The following is a 15,699-nucleotide window of genomic DNA, read 5'->3' on the forward strand; positions in this document are numbered from 1 at the left end:
AAGAGGAAACACGGAAAACCTGTCATTTTTTTATGTGTCATTTGAGAAAAATGTCAAAACCTATAACAACAACATAGACGGAATGTACAGAAGTTTTGTTTGTCAGAGAAAAGTTACGCAAAGAAGGTAAACTTTGAAGAGTACGATTGCTGTCACAGTGTCGGAATGAATGACCCGACTTGACCCAGATATGAGACAGCCGAAACCAGGGATGACAATCGGCGTTACAGTTTAATCCGGACAACAAGTTTGATGAACATCGTGTGTGATTTGAGACAAGTGTCACTGATGGGAAACATGTGCATGTGGGATGTCAGGAGGATTTGTCAAACGCGGAGTGGACACAGTCAGATGACGGGAGTTTGTTGATATTTTGATGTGATTCATAATGGTCGAATACCTGTTGAAATACAAACACGGTATCTGGAGACTTGGTGCTAAGCTGTCCGCATTCAGGGAGTTTAATTAGTTCAATATCGGACACAGGATCTGCTCACTTGGGTAAGTTTTCTTTTCCTTGTATTTTTAATTATTTTTGTTTTGATTTCAAATCCTCTCCGAGTTCAGCAAAGTACATCGATTTTGCAACCAGATGCTGGTAATCATGTCGCTAAGGTAACACTCTATGCTACCCTTGATCTCCTTCAAAGTAGACAGTTCGAATTCTGAACTGTCTGATGTGCATGCCGAAATGATAAATTTACAAATAATAATGTTTAGTTGCACCTTCCTGTGTCATTAACCCTCATAGTCATATATGGTCCCCGTACGTCAGTCAGCCTGCATACCGCTCAGCGCCGTGCTTTGCAGACGTCGCGGTTACGAAAAACGTATACATTGTATAAAAAAGTGTCACGTTCTTATTTCTTCACACAACTTTAAAAAATTGTACGACATAGTGTATCTTTATGATGTCTTTAGGAAAGTCTAAATGTTGTTGCAAAATGAATTTGTTTTTATTCTGATGCCATCGTTGAAATTGTGAGTAGTCACATTTTTCGTGTTTTTCTTACCTGTATACATTTGTGAACTAAGTTCATGTCAACTTGTCAAGTTATGTCTTTTTCATTGTGTTTTCATTTTCATTGGCAGTTCTCGATGTCATCATCTTTCACAAAGGCAAACCTGTCTATACAAAGTCCGGTTTTTGGATTCAGGTGGTCGAAAAATTCATCAAACAGCAAGCCCTCTAACACAGACGCAAACCAGGACTTGGTGGTGATGATCTTGGCGCACTAGAAACAGTTTCTTGCAACATCACAATCTGAATCTTGGAACTTCAATCTGGCCATATGCAGTTTTAACCACAAAGACATTAAATGTGTTAAGAGGTTGAATTATACGAATAACTTTTCATGTCAGTCAGATCTTCGTCCGCTTTAACGAGGTCATTTACTTTGACAGGCCTCAAATAGCCAGCCATGTTTGTTTACAAACGGGGACGTAGTTTTGGTTTTTACTGTAAAATGAAAATCATGTGTAATAAATGAAAAAAATGATAATGTGAAATCATGTTGTTAATATGAAACTATGTGTCTTGTCTTAGAAATCTCAAATCAGTTACATTGCAGCACGTAAAACATCTGAAGGGAAAGGCGTGGATTTGTGAATGAATGGGATGAGAAAAAAATAGTTCCGTTATCCAATGAAAATTGATCTTTGTTCCACTGACCAATCAGCTTCAAGAATCACTAATTACACACTGTGCAAATATCAAAAAGTTATTACACTGCATATTTGAGCCCATATGGGTAATAGTGAGTGAGTGAGTTGGGTTTAACGCCGCTTTTAACAGTATTCCAGTTATATCACGGCGTGTCAGCTTAATGTGGGAGGAGAGCCCGAAGTGATGCAGGTCTCAGACGTTTACCACTTCGATGAAACCCACGAGCACGGGTATGGTGCTGACAAACCTAGAAACATAATCGGGGCGACCCGGGATTCGAACACACAATCATAGGTTTCTGGCGTGCCCAAGGGATGCAACTCTGCACAGCGAATCGCGGCGCCTCAGACGACTGGGCCACCCGTGCCCCCCATATGGGTAATAAACACCCTTACTAGTACAACATTAAATGAAAGTAAGTTCATGTATTAAATTTCTTTGTCACTTGGCATGATACATAGAAGTTTTGTTATATTTTAATCAGAATCAGATAAAACTGTTATTTGCTATCTAATCTGAAAATATGACTGCCGAATAATTAAGACAAATACATAGTATGTTTTCACGCCACTTTTAGCAATATTGCAGCAATATCACGGCGGAGAACACCAGAAATTGGCTTGACACATTGTCCCCATGTGTGTAATCGAACCCAGGTCTTTGGTGTCATGAGCCATCGCTTTAACCACCGGACTACCCTACCAACCCACAAAATGGGACTGTCTGGTCCAGACCGCCGTCATATAGCTGAAATATTGCTGGGTGCGGCGTTAAACAACAAACAAACAAACCAAACAATAAAATAGACATATTTCTAAATGTTAACGAGTCCTGATCTCCTACTGCTAAAGCCCATTTCTGGTGTCCCCCTGTCGTTATATTGCTGTAATACTGCTAAAGCCCATTTCTGGTGTCCCCCTGTCGTTTTATTGCTGTAATACTGCTAAAGCCCATTTCTGGTGTCCCCCTGTCGTTATATTGCTGTAATACTGCTAAAGCCCATTTCTGGTGTCCCCCTGTCGTTTTATTGCTGTAATACTGCTAAAGCCCATTTCTGGTGTCCCCCTGTCGTTATATTGCTGTAATACTGCTAAAGCCCTTTCTGGTGTCCCCGTGTCGTGATATTGCTGGAATACTGCTAAAAGCAGCATAAAAAACATTTCTCATTCCTCACTCGGACTGCTAAACGTATTTAGATTGCCAAAGAGTGGACGAGTGCAACAGTCAGATCTGATTTTAATCGTGGCAATAAGACACACATACAGATGTATCAATGCAGTTACAAATCAATGTCAATGTCCATGCATGGACTCGGGTAGTGTTTCCTCAGTTTTTCGATGTCTCCAGGGTTTAAGAAGGATGACATGATGGCTTCTCTTCTGCACCCTGTACACATAGTACTTTCTTTAACTTCCTTCCCAACACTTCGTAAATGGTAAGAATTTTCCAATAGTGGGGATGCAGAAGGTTTGCCATTTATTCCAACCCATCCGATTTCCTGGAGTAGGTCAACAAGTGTGTCGGATAGGCCAAACACTAGTACACTGTAAAATAAATCAATGTCAATACCCATTCCAAGTGCACTTGTGGCAATGACCAATCAGAGGGTACCTGTTGGACTTCTTAGGCCTTCCATGATCTTATCCTTCTGCACAGAGGGAGTAAGTGCATGGTACATGTCAACCAACTCTAGACATTCAGGTATTTCGGTGGTGATGTATTGAAATAAACGTGCGGTATCTCTGATTGTCCTGCAGTAAATAATTGTCCTGGGGAAAGCTTTCTGTTTAGTATTCAATCCATCCACAAGCCAGCACATTGCAATTTCAATAGAAGTATGGAACTTTGATACGAAAAATTTAATGTTTGGCTTGTTTGGGCTTTCAAATTTCAACTGTATCTGGGCACTCGTGAAGAGCAACCTCCTCGTGGTGAGTGCTGGATTGCGCTAATAGCTCTTCCCCCGTGTGGACTCGGGGTAGAATTTGTCCACACCACCCCATTGCTGGTCGTAAAAAGCGACCAAATTGGGCAACCTGTTTGCCGTTGGTTGCGCCCCTGTGTCGGTGGAGGAAGGGATTCTGGTGGTTGAGGGCACTGGAGCCAGGAACCAGTGTTCCTTTGCCCAACACGCCACTTCGACACTAACTTCACCCAGACGGGTGGTAGAATGGGCCCGATTCTATGAATCGGCTGGTCACGCCAAGCCCTGTGCATAAAATTGTGTATGCACACACGTGATTTTTATAAATGTATTATTTACACTTGGCCATGTACATGTATAACATGTTTAAATTCTCAAATTATATATATATTGTCTAGAGTTGTTGTCTAGAGTCTTATGCCAGAAGGCGGCGACTCAAGGGCTAATCTGGTGATGTTGACCTCCGAATAATGTATGTCTCCAATTTTTTGTCATGGGCCGAACCAGTCTGGCATAGAGTTGGTTGATAAATATAGCAATTCGCGTCATATTTGCCGGAGTAAGGCGCTCCTGTATCCTCGCATCTTGGATATCCGTTGAAATATGACACCGTTCTTGTTGACGCTCCATGGTGGGTGGGGAGCAGGAGTTATGAATTATTTTCCGTCATCATGACACTTCAACAACCTGGTTCAAACTGAAATGTAAAAAAGAGGAGACTTGAATTTAATAATTCAACAGACAATGTTTCTCAAAATATAGATTCGTGGGCTAGATTCCTAGTCATTGAGGCTAAGGATCAACTACCCATTAAACTCAAACCTTTTGCCATTTCATAAGCTGTTTCTGGGATTTGTGGCGAGTTTAAGAATGTCACTCGTCTCCGTAGTGGTTCCCTCCTGGTTGAATGTTTACGGAAACAGCAATCTCTTAATCTTTGTCGATCAGTACATTTGCCAATGTTGAGGTTGCTGTGTCTGCACACAGGACATTAAACTCCTGCAGAGACATTATTCGAGACAGGGCTCGTTGTCTGGCCGATATGTTAGAAGATGAAATCACTGCAGAGTTGGAGAATCAGGCTGTCACGGCTGTGAAACGTTTTACTGTTAAGAAAGAGAACAGCAGGCAAAACATAAATACCTATTTGTTGACCTTTGCACGTGCATCTCTCCCGCAATCTATTAAAGCAGGCTATAACAACATCAGAGTGGAGGTGTATGTCCCCAATCCACTCCGATGCTTCAATTGTCAACACTTTGGCCACGGATCTAAATCATGTCGTTACACAGTGATTTGTTATCGCTGTGGTGGCGATCATGATGGCTCCAGTTGTGTACAAGAGATCAAGTGTGCCAACTGTGGAAATGACCATGTTGCTTCTTCGAAGTCCTGCCCTGTGTGGCAGACAGAATAAAAAATAATGAAAGTCAAATGTGAACAAAACATGTCATACCTTGACGCAAAAAAGCTGGTTGAAAACCAGTCCACAACTCCCTCAACCTTGAATTATTCCGCAGCTGTCTCTCAACCCGTCTCTACTTCTTCTATCCAATGTCAGACAGATTTGTCTTGGATTCTTTCTGATCAGCCTGTCCTAACCAAATCTGTCTCTCCATCAAAGTCATCTGAAAGTCAGCCCTGTTCACAATCAGCCAAAATACAGTCCAAACTCAAACTGTGCGTCCATCTGACCCATTCGTCACAGAAACAGCTGTTGACATTGTTCAGAAAAGTAAGAAAGGAAAAAAATGAATCAACAAACTGCCAGGATACCATCTCCATCAGAGGTACCGGTTCACAACTCCTTTGAGCTCCTGGAAATGGAAGTAACCCCATCTCCAGAGACTAGAAGGAGTTCTTCTTCCTCACATTCTCGTGAGCGTTCACCAATTGAGCCACCGTGACTCAATCATCACATTTAATACAGTGGAACTGTAGAGGACTTAGGAATAATAATAACGCTTTAGAACTCTTAATTCAAGATTTTAAACGATCAGCGTTATGTTTACAAGAAACATACTACAAAGAAACAGACACATTTGATATAAGAGGTTATTCCTCCTACAATGTCTTTTTACCTCCTGGTGCTAAGGCCACTGGGGTCTCTTCAATCTTAATAAAACAAGGTGTTATCCATAGCCCCGTCCATCTTGCAACCCCCTTCAAGCTGTAGCCGTCCGTGTGACTTTGCACATTGTTTTTACATTGTTGACGCTCTATATTCCACCATCTTCTTCTCTCCGACAGTCTGAACTTCAAGCTCTCTATGATCAACTCCCAAAGCCCTGTATTATCATGGGCGACTTAAATGGACACAATCCACTTTGGGGTAGTGATAAGACTAATAACAAGGGGAAACTTTTGGAAGATTTTATTTCCGGCAACGACTTGTGTATCCATAATGATGGTTCAAATACGTATCTGCATCCCGGTACAGGTACCTACTCTGCTCTCGATTTGTCAGTAATAGATTCTGAATTATTAAACGAATTTGAATGGTCCGTCCATGAAGAACTCTGGGGAAGTGATCACTTCCCAACCATTTTAAAACCCGTCTTACCTTCCGATGTTCCTCTTTCAACACGATGGAACTTTTCTAAGGCTAACTGGCCTTTATTTGAAGTACTTGCATCCAATAAACTAATTCCTGATCTGTTGCTTGATGCTACTGACCCTGTACAATTATTTTCTGACGAATTAAACAAAATCGCTGATAAATGTATTCCTAAGTCCTCTACAAATCCTCGCATTCGTAAGCCGTGGTTTAACGATGACTGCAAACAAGCTAGGAAGGCATGGAAAAAGGCTGAACACTACTTCCATCGCCATCCCATGGTTCATAATTGAATAAATTTAAAATTCTAAATGCTAAAGCCAGGCATACTTGTAAACAAACAAAAACCAGCCAATCTTGGCAAAATTATGTTTCCAAAATAAATTCACGGACGCCTATGTCTAAGGTATGGAACATGATACAGAAAATTAAAGGTAAGGGTTCTAAATCTAGCATCCACCATTTCAAGAATGGGGATGACCTATTAACTAATAAGTCGGATATTGCAAATTAACTCGCTGAAACGTTAGCAAAACATTCTTCTTCCTCAAATTATGTCCCTCAATTCCAACAGTTTCAAAAACAGCAAGAAAAGAAAACCATTAATTTTAAATCAGATGATGGGGAAGACCATAATGAAATATTTTCGATCCATGAACTTCATACTGCTCTTGGACAAGCACATGATACCACTACAGGTGCTGATAATATACACTATCAACTCCTGAAGCACTTACCAGAACCATGTTTAGAAACTCTTTTGTTAATTTTAGAAGATATATGGACATCAGGTCAATTTCCTTCTGCTTGGCGTGATGCCATAGTTGTACCCATACCTAAACCTGGAAGAGATCATAGCGATCCTTCAAGTTAAAGACCCATTTCCTTGACTAGTTGCGTTTGCAAAACCATGGAACGCATGGTCAATAATAGATTAACATGGTATTTTGAATCTAATAATTTAATCACAAATATTCAATGTGGATTTCGTAAAAATCGCAGTACCATTGACCATTTAGTTAGATTGGATTCATTCGTTAAGAATGCCATTGTGAACAAACAGCATTCAGTGTCTATCTTTTTCGATCTGGAAAAAGCATATGACACTACATGGAAGCACAGTATTTTAAAAGATTTACATGACTTTGGATTGCAGCGCCGTTTGCCTCAATTTATATCCGGGTTTTTATCTGACAGACAATTTCAAGTTCGCGTGGGTTCAACCCTGTCTGATCATTTACACCAGGATCAGGGCGTCCCACAAGGCAGTATTTTGTCTGTCACTTTATTTAGTATAAAAATAAATAGTCTTTCAAAGGTTTTAAGTGATACAGTTGATGGTTAACTTTTCGTGTATGATTTTAACATTTCTTGTTGTGGTAAAAATTTGCATACAATAGAGAGACAGTTACAAATCTGTCTAAATAAAATTCAAAATTGGTCACTTGAAAATCGTTTTTAGTTTTCCAAATCAACAACTAATTGTATTCATTTATGCAGAAAATATAAGCCGCATAAGGACCCTGAACTCTTTTTAAACGGCACCCATATCAAAGTGGTAAAGGAGGCCAAGTTCTTGGGACTTATTTTCGACAGCCATCTAACTTTCTTACCGCATATAATATACCTTAAAACTAAATGTCTGAAGGCACTCGATTTATTGAAAGTAGTTTCAAATTCTAAGTGGGGAGGGGATCAAACAACCCTCTTACACTTGTACAGGTCACTGATCCGTTCCAAACTCGATTACGGCTCCATTGTCTATGGTGGAGCCTGCAAAAGTAGTCTAAAAAAAACTAGATACTATCCATCATCAGGGCCTGAGGCTTTGCCTTGGAGCCTTTAGAACGTCTCCAATTCACAGTCTGTATGTAGAAGCGGATGAACCTTCTCTTAAACAACGCCGTCTGAAATTATCTTTACAACACCTCACTAAATTATATTCTAATCAGTCCAATGCAGCTTTTAATTGTCTCTTTAAACCGCTTTACCAAGATATTTACAATAGAAAATCATCTCTTGTTCCACCACTCGGAATCAGAATCCAGTCTGCCATGGTTACTTCCAATATTATATTGCAAGATATAGCTCCCTCTCAACTGTTTTCATCACCTCCTTGGCAAATGGTAAGACCAGTGGTAGACCTTACATTAACCAAATTAAAGAAATCAGATACTAATCAACTAATTTACCAACAAGAATACCATCAATTACGAAACAATTATGACACTTATAAATCTATATTTACTGATAGATCCAAGGATGGTGGTGCAGTTGCTAGTGCTACTGTCATTGGATCCAGAACAATATCTTCACGATAACCTGATAACAGTTCCATATTTACAGCAGAAGCAAACGCCATTTTTACTGCACTGAAATATATCAAAATCCAATCTAAACATAAACAGTTCATTATTTTTTCAGATTCACTTTCATGCCTTCAGGCAATTAAAATATGTCCTTTAAACATCCACTTTTAATCCAAATTCTTGAATTATTTAAGGATCTTGCTACTGGCCAATATGACTTCGTCTTTTGTTGGTTACCAAGCCATGTTGGTATCATGCATGATCCTCCGTTTTGTATCCCTTGTGATGAAGGAATCACGGTCAAGCATGTTAAGGACCTTTTTAATGATGTTAACTCTCGCTTAATATTAAGTTTTTTAAAAGAAATAGAACTTGTCCATAAATTTTGATGAGCTTAATGTATTATTTTATAAATTGGTAGTGCTAATTTATAACTTAGTTTGTGAGTGGCTGTACCCTCGAGGGGGGTTGAAGCAGCATAAAGTCCCAAATCAGACCAGACTTTTAAATCGTAGTACATTTGTTAGTTTAATCAATGGCTAAACTTGCATACAATCGCCAGCGACTGAAGGGATGGTGTAAATCCTGCCGGGGTCCATGCAGGAGGCAAAGGCACTGTAAGTCCCCATGGTCCCTTGTATGGTGATCTCCCTTTAGTTACTGACGATCCCTAGCCCATTTTTATATTGTGTTGTTCACTGATACTCATGGCTTTTATATATTCTCAACTAGTTTTAAATCGAATCTGTGATATCTTAGTTATTGTACTGTCCTTCGTTGACAGCTTTTTATTTAGTCTAAATCTATGTATTTTTGATGTACTTCTCGTCACGATATGGCTGAAATACTGCCGATGTGACGTTAAATCTAAACTCACTCACTCAACTGTATCTGCTTTCAAATTCAAAACTTTTTTCACTCTTTTCCTGATTTTTAGAGTGCATGTGGCCAAAACGGGCGTCAGTATTTAAGGACTGGTCATTTATTATCCCTTATGCCAATGCATGGGTTACGTCATTGCAGTGTATGCTGTCTGAAAAAAACACCCGTTTTTAGTAATAGTAGATCTAGACATTATTTTAATCACAATGCAAACTTTATTTATTTGAATAAAAAATTATTTGTCAATACCAACCTTTATAGGCTGCTGTAATATCATCGATATGTGTCAGTTTTTCCACTTGATCTTGCATCAGAGAAACCAGCGGTGAACAAACAAGAAGCTTCTCGTCAAAATGATCATCTACATTTACTCCAAAAACAAAAATTAGCACATTTCTCAAACACACAACTCTTGAAATTCTGAGACGTTTGATACCAGATCCAATGGACATATAATGGGTCGTTAGGGAAATATTAAGCGATTTTAGTGCATGATGGCTCGTTGGAAAGCCATCGTTGTTATTTTAACATAGTTGGATAGCCAATGTAACCCTTTCAAGGTTTCCAAAAGATTTGGTCTCTGCAAAGTGTTTAAAAAGACCTGCACATTTACTCCAAAAACGAAAATTGGCGCGTTTCTCAAACACACAAGGCAGAACAATGTCTTGTCCGATGGCTGACTTAGAAGTCCTTTTTCTGGACAGGTCAAAAACACAGTTTTCTTAAATTTTAAGCGATTTTAGTGCATGATGGCTCGTTGGAAAGCTCTTGAAAATCTGAGACGTTTAATACCAAATCCAACTGATATTTAATGGTTCGTTAGGGAAATACAACCGTTTGAAGGTGTCCAAATTGACATCAGAGGCCTCTGTTAAGGTGCTACCGCACGCGCATGCGTGACACCATTGTGGTTGTTTTAACATAGTTGGGTAGCCAAAGTAACCTTTTCAAAGTTTATAAAAGATTTCAAAAGATTTGGTCGCTGCAAAGTGTTTTCATAGACCTACACATTTACTCCACAAACGAAAATTGGCTCATTTCTCAAACACAGAAGGTACATGTAGAACAATGTCTTGTCCGTTGCTGGAGTGGTGAAAAACACATTTCGATGATGGCTTGTTGGAAAGCACTTCAAATTCTGAAACGTTTGATACCAATTCCGACGGACATATAATGGGTCGTTAGGGAAATACAACCGTTTGAATGTGTCCAAATTGACGTCAGAGGGCTTTGTTAGAGTGCTACCGCACGCGCATGCGCGACACCATTGTGGTTGTTTTAACATAGTTGGATAGCCAATGTAACCCTTTCAAGGTTTCCAAAAGATTTCAAAAGATTTGGTCTCTGCAAAGTGTTTCAAAAGACCTGCACATTTACTCCCAAAACGAAAATTGGCGCGTTTCTCAAACACACAAGGCAGAACAATGTCTTGTACGATTGCTGACTTGGAAGTCCTTTTTCTGGACAGGTGAAAAACACAGTTTTCTTAAATATTAAGCGCTTTTACTGCATGATGGCTCGTTGGAAAGCTCGTGAAAATCTGAGACGTTTGATACCAAATCCGACGGACATATAATGGGTCGTTAGGGAAATACAACCGTTTGAAGGTGTCCAAATTGACGTCAGAGGCTTTTGTTAGATTGCTACCGCACGTGCATGCGCGACACCATCGTTGTTATTTTAACATAGTTGGATAGCCAATGTAACCCTTTCAAGGTTTCCAAAAGATTTCAAAAGATTTGGTTTCTGCAAAGTGTTTCAAAAGACCTGCACATTTACTCCAAAAACGAAAATTGGCTCGTTTCTCAAACACACAAGGCAGAACGATGTCTTGTCCGATGGCTGACTTGGAAGTCCTTCTGCTGGACAGGTGAAAAACACAGTTTTCTTAAATATTAAGCGATTTTAGTGCATGATGGCTCGTTGGAAAGCTCGTGAAATTCTGAGACGTTTGATACCAAATCCGACGGACATATAATGGGTTGTTAGCGAAATACAACCGTTTGAAGGTGTCCAAATTGACGTCAGAGGCTTTTGTTAGATTGCTACCGCACGCGCATGCGCGACACCATCGTTGTTATTTTAACATAGTTGGATAGCCAATGTAACCCTTTCAAGGTTTCCAAAAGATTTCAAAAGATTTGGTCTTTTGAAAGTCTTTCAAAAGACCTGCACATTTACTCCAAAAACGAAAATTGGCTCGTTTCTCAAACACACAAGCCAGAACAATGTCTTGTCCGATTGCTGACTTGGAAGTCCTTCTGCTGGACAGGTGAAAAACACAGTTTTCTTAAATATTAAGCGATTTTAGTGCATGATGGCTCGTTGGAAAGCTCGTGAAATTCTGAGACGTTTGATACCAAATCCGACGGACCTATAATGGGTTGTTAGGGAAATACAACCGTTTGAAGGTGTCCAAATTGACGTCAGAGGCCTCTGTTAGAGTGCTACCGCACGCGCATGCGCGACACCATCGTTGTTATTTTAACATAGTTGGATAGCCAATGTAACCCTTTCAAGGTTTCCAAAAGATTTCATAAGATTTGGTCTCTGCAAAGTGTTTCAAAAGACCTGCATATTTACTCCAAAAACGAATATTGGCGCTTTTCTCAAACACACAAGGCAGAACAATGTCTTGTCCGATTGCTGACTTGGAAGTCCTTTTGCTGGACAGGTGAAAAACACAGTTTTCTTAAATATAAAGCGATTTTAGTGCATGATGGCTCGTTGGAAAGCTCGTAAAATTCTGAGACGTTTGATACCAAATCCGACGGACATATAATGGGTCGTTAGCGAAATACAACCGTTTGAAGGTGTCCAAATTGACGTCAGAGGCTTTTGTTAGATTGCTACCGCACGTGCATGCGCGACACCATCGTTGTTATTTTAACATAGTTGGATAGCCAATGTAACCCTTTCAAGGTTTCCAAAAGATTTCAAAAGATTTGGTTTCTGCAAAGTGTTTCAAAAGACCTGCACATTTACTCCAAAAACGAAAATTGGCTCGTTTCTCAAACACACAAGGCAGAACGATGTCTTGTCCGATTGCTGACTTGGAAGTCCTTCTGCTGGACAGGTGAAAAACACAGTTTTCTTAAATATTAAGCGATTTTAGTGCATGATGGCTCGTTGGAAAGCTCGTGAAATTCTGAGACGTTTGATACCAAATCCGACGGACATATAATTGGTCGTTAGGGAAATACAACCGTTTGAAGGTGTCCAAATTGACGTCAGAGGCTTTTGTTAGATTGCTACCGCACGCGCATGCGCGACACCATCGTTGTTATTTTAACATAGTTGGATAGCCAATGTAACCCTTTCAAGGTTTCCAAAAGATTTCAAAAGATTTGGTCTCTGCAAAGTGTTTCAAAAGACCTGCACATTTACTCCAAAAACGAAAATTGGCTCGTTTCTCAAACACACAAGGCAGAACAATGTCTTGTCCGATTGCTGACTTGGAAGTCCTTTTGCTGGACAGGTGAAAAACACAGTTTTCTTAAATATTAAGCGATTTTAGTGCATGATGGCTCGTTGGAAAGCTCGTAAAATTCTGAGACGTTTGATACCAAATCCCACGGACATATAATTGGTCGTTAGGGAAATACAACCGTTCGAAGGTGTCCAAATTGACGTCAGAGGCCTCTGTTAGAGAGCTACCGCACGCGCATGCGCGACACCATCGTTGTTATTTTAACATAGTTGGATAGCCAATGTAACCCTTTCAAGGTTTCCAAAAGATTTCATAAGATTTGGTCTCTGCAAAGTGTTTCAAAAGACCTGCACATTTACTCCAAAAACGAAAATTGGCTCGTTTCTCAAACACACAAGGCAGAACGATGTCTTTTCCGATTGCTGACTTGGAAGTCCTTCTGCTGGACAGGTGAAAAACACAGTTTTCTTAAATATTAAGCGATTTTAGTGCATGATGGCTCGTTGGAAAGCTCGTGAAATTCTGAGACGTTTGATACCAAATCCGACGGACATATAATTGGTTGTTAGGGAAAAACAACCGTTCGAAGGAGTCCAAATTGACGTCAGAGGCCTCTGTTAGAGAGCTACCGCACGCGCATGCGCGACACCATCGTTGTTATTTTAACATAGTTGGATAGCCAATGTAGCCCTTTCAAGGTTTCCAAAAGATTTCAAAAGATTTGGTCTTTTGAAAGTCTTTCAAAAAACCTGCACATTTACTCCAAAAACGAAAATTGGCTCGTTTCTCAAACACACAAGGCAGAACAATGTCTTGTCCGATTGCTGACTTGGAAGTCCTTTTGCTGGACAGGTGAAAAACACAGTTTTCTTAAATATTAAGCGATTGTAGTGCATGATGGCTCGTTGGAAAGCTCGTGAAATTCTGAGACGTTTGATACCAAATCTGACGGACATATAATTGGTCGTTAGGGAAAAACAACCGTTCGAAGGAGTCCAAATTGACGTCAGAGGCCTCTGTTAGAGAGCTACCGCACGCGCATGCGCGACACCATCGTTGTTATTTTAACATAGTTGGATAGCCAATGTAGCCCTTTCAAGGTTTCCAAAAGATTTCAAAAGATTTGGTCTTTTGAAAGTCTTTCAAAAGACCTGCACATTTACTCCAAAAACGAAAATTGGCTCGTTTCTCAAACACACAAGGCAGAACAATGTCTTGTCCGATTGCTGACTTGGAAGTCCTTTTGCTGGACAGGTGAAAAACACAGTTTTCTTAAATATTAAGCGATTTTAGTGCATGATGGCTCGTTGGAAAGCTCGTAAAATTCTGAGACGTTTGATACCAAATCCGACGGACATATAATTGGTCGTTAGGGAAATACAACCGTTCGAAAGTGTCCAAATTGACGTCAGAGGCCTCTGTTAGAGAGCTACCGCACGCGCATGCGCGACACCATCGTTGTTATTTTAACATAGTTGGATAGCCAATGTAACCCTTTCAAGGTTTCCAAAAGATTTCATAAGATTTGGTCTCTGCAAAGTGTTTCAAAAGACCTGCACATTTACTCCAAAAACGAAAATTGGCTCGTTTCTCAAACACACAAGGCAGAACGATGTCTTGTCCGATTGCTGACTTGGAAGTCCTTTTGCTGGACAGGTGAAAAACACAGTTTTCTTAAATATTAAGCGATTTTAGTGCATGATGGCTCGTTGGAAAGCTCGTGAAATTCTGAGACGTTTGATACCAAATCCGACGGATATATAATGGGTCGTTAGGGAAATACAACCGTTTGAAGGTGTCCAAATTGACGTCAGAGGCTTTTGTTAGATTGCTACCGCACGCGCATGCGCGACACCATCGTTGTTATTTTAACATAGTTGGATAGCCAATGTAACCCTTTCAAGGTTTCCAAAAGATTTCAAAAGATTTGGTCTCTGCAAAGTGTTTCAAAAGACCTGCACATTTACTCCAAAAACGAAAATTGGCTCGTTTCTCAAACACACAAGGCAGAACGATGTCTTGTCCGATTGCTGACTTGGAAGTCCTTTTGCTGGACAGGTGAAAAACACAGTTTTCTTAAATATTAAGCGATTTTAGTGCATGATGGCTCGTTGGAAAGCTCGTGAAATTCTGAGACGTTTGATACCAAATTCGACGGATATATAATGGGTCGTTAGGGAAATACAACCGTTTGAAGGTGTCCAAATTGACGTCAGAGGCTTTTGTTAGATTGCTACCGCACGCGCATGCGCGACACCATCGTTGTTATTTTAACATAGTTGGATAGCCAATGTAACCCTTTCAAGGTTTCCAAAAGATTTCAAAAGATTTGGTTTCTGCAAAGTGTTTCAAAAGACCTGCACATTTACTCCAAAAACGAAAATTGGCTCGTTTCTCAAACACACAAGGCAGAACGATGTCTTGTCCGATTGCTGACTTGGAAGTCCTTTTGCTGGACAGGTGAAAAACACAGTTTTCTTAAATATTAAGCGATTTTAGTGCATGATGGCTCGTTGGAAAGCTCGTGAAATTCTGAGACGTTTGATACCAAATCCGACGGATATATAATGGGTCGTTAGGGAAATACAACCGTTTGAAGGTGTCCAAATTGACGTCAGAGGCTTTTGTTAGATTGCTACCGCACGCGCATGCGCGACACCATCGTTGTTATTTTAACATAGTTGGATAGCCAATGTAACCCTTTCAAGGTTTCCAAAAGATTTCAAAAGATTTGGTTTCTGCAAAGTGTTTCAAAAGACCTGCACATTTACTCCAAAAACGAAAATTGGCTCGTTTCTCAAACACACAAGGCAGAACGATGTCTTGTCCGATGGCTGACTTGGAAGTCCTTCTGCTGGACAGGTGAAAAACACAGTTTTCTTAAATATTAAGCGATTTTAGTGCATGATGGCTCGTTGGAAAGCTCGTGAA

Source organism: Haliotis cracherodii, unplaced genomic scaffold (assembly GCF_022045235.1).
Source record: "Haliotis cracherodii isolate W230 unplaced genomic scaffold, xgHalCrac1.p SCAF_38, whole genome shotgun sequence".
Classification (NCBI taxonomy): domain Eukaryota; kingdom Metazoa; phylum Mollusca; class Gastropoda; order Lepetellida; family Haliotidae; genus Haliotis; species Haliotis cracherodii.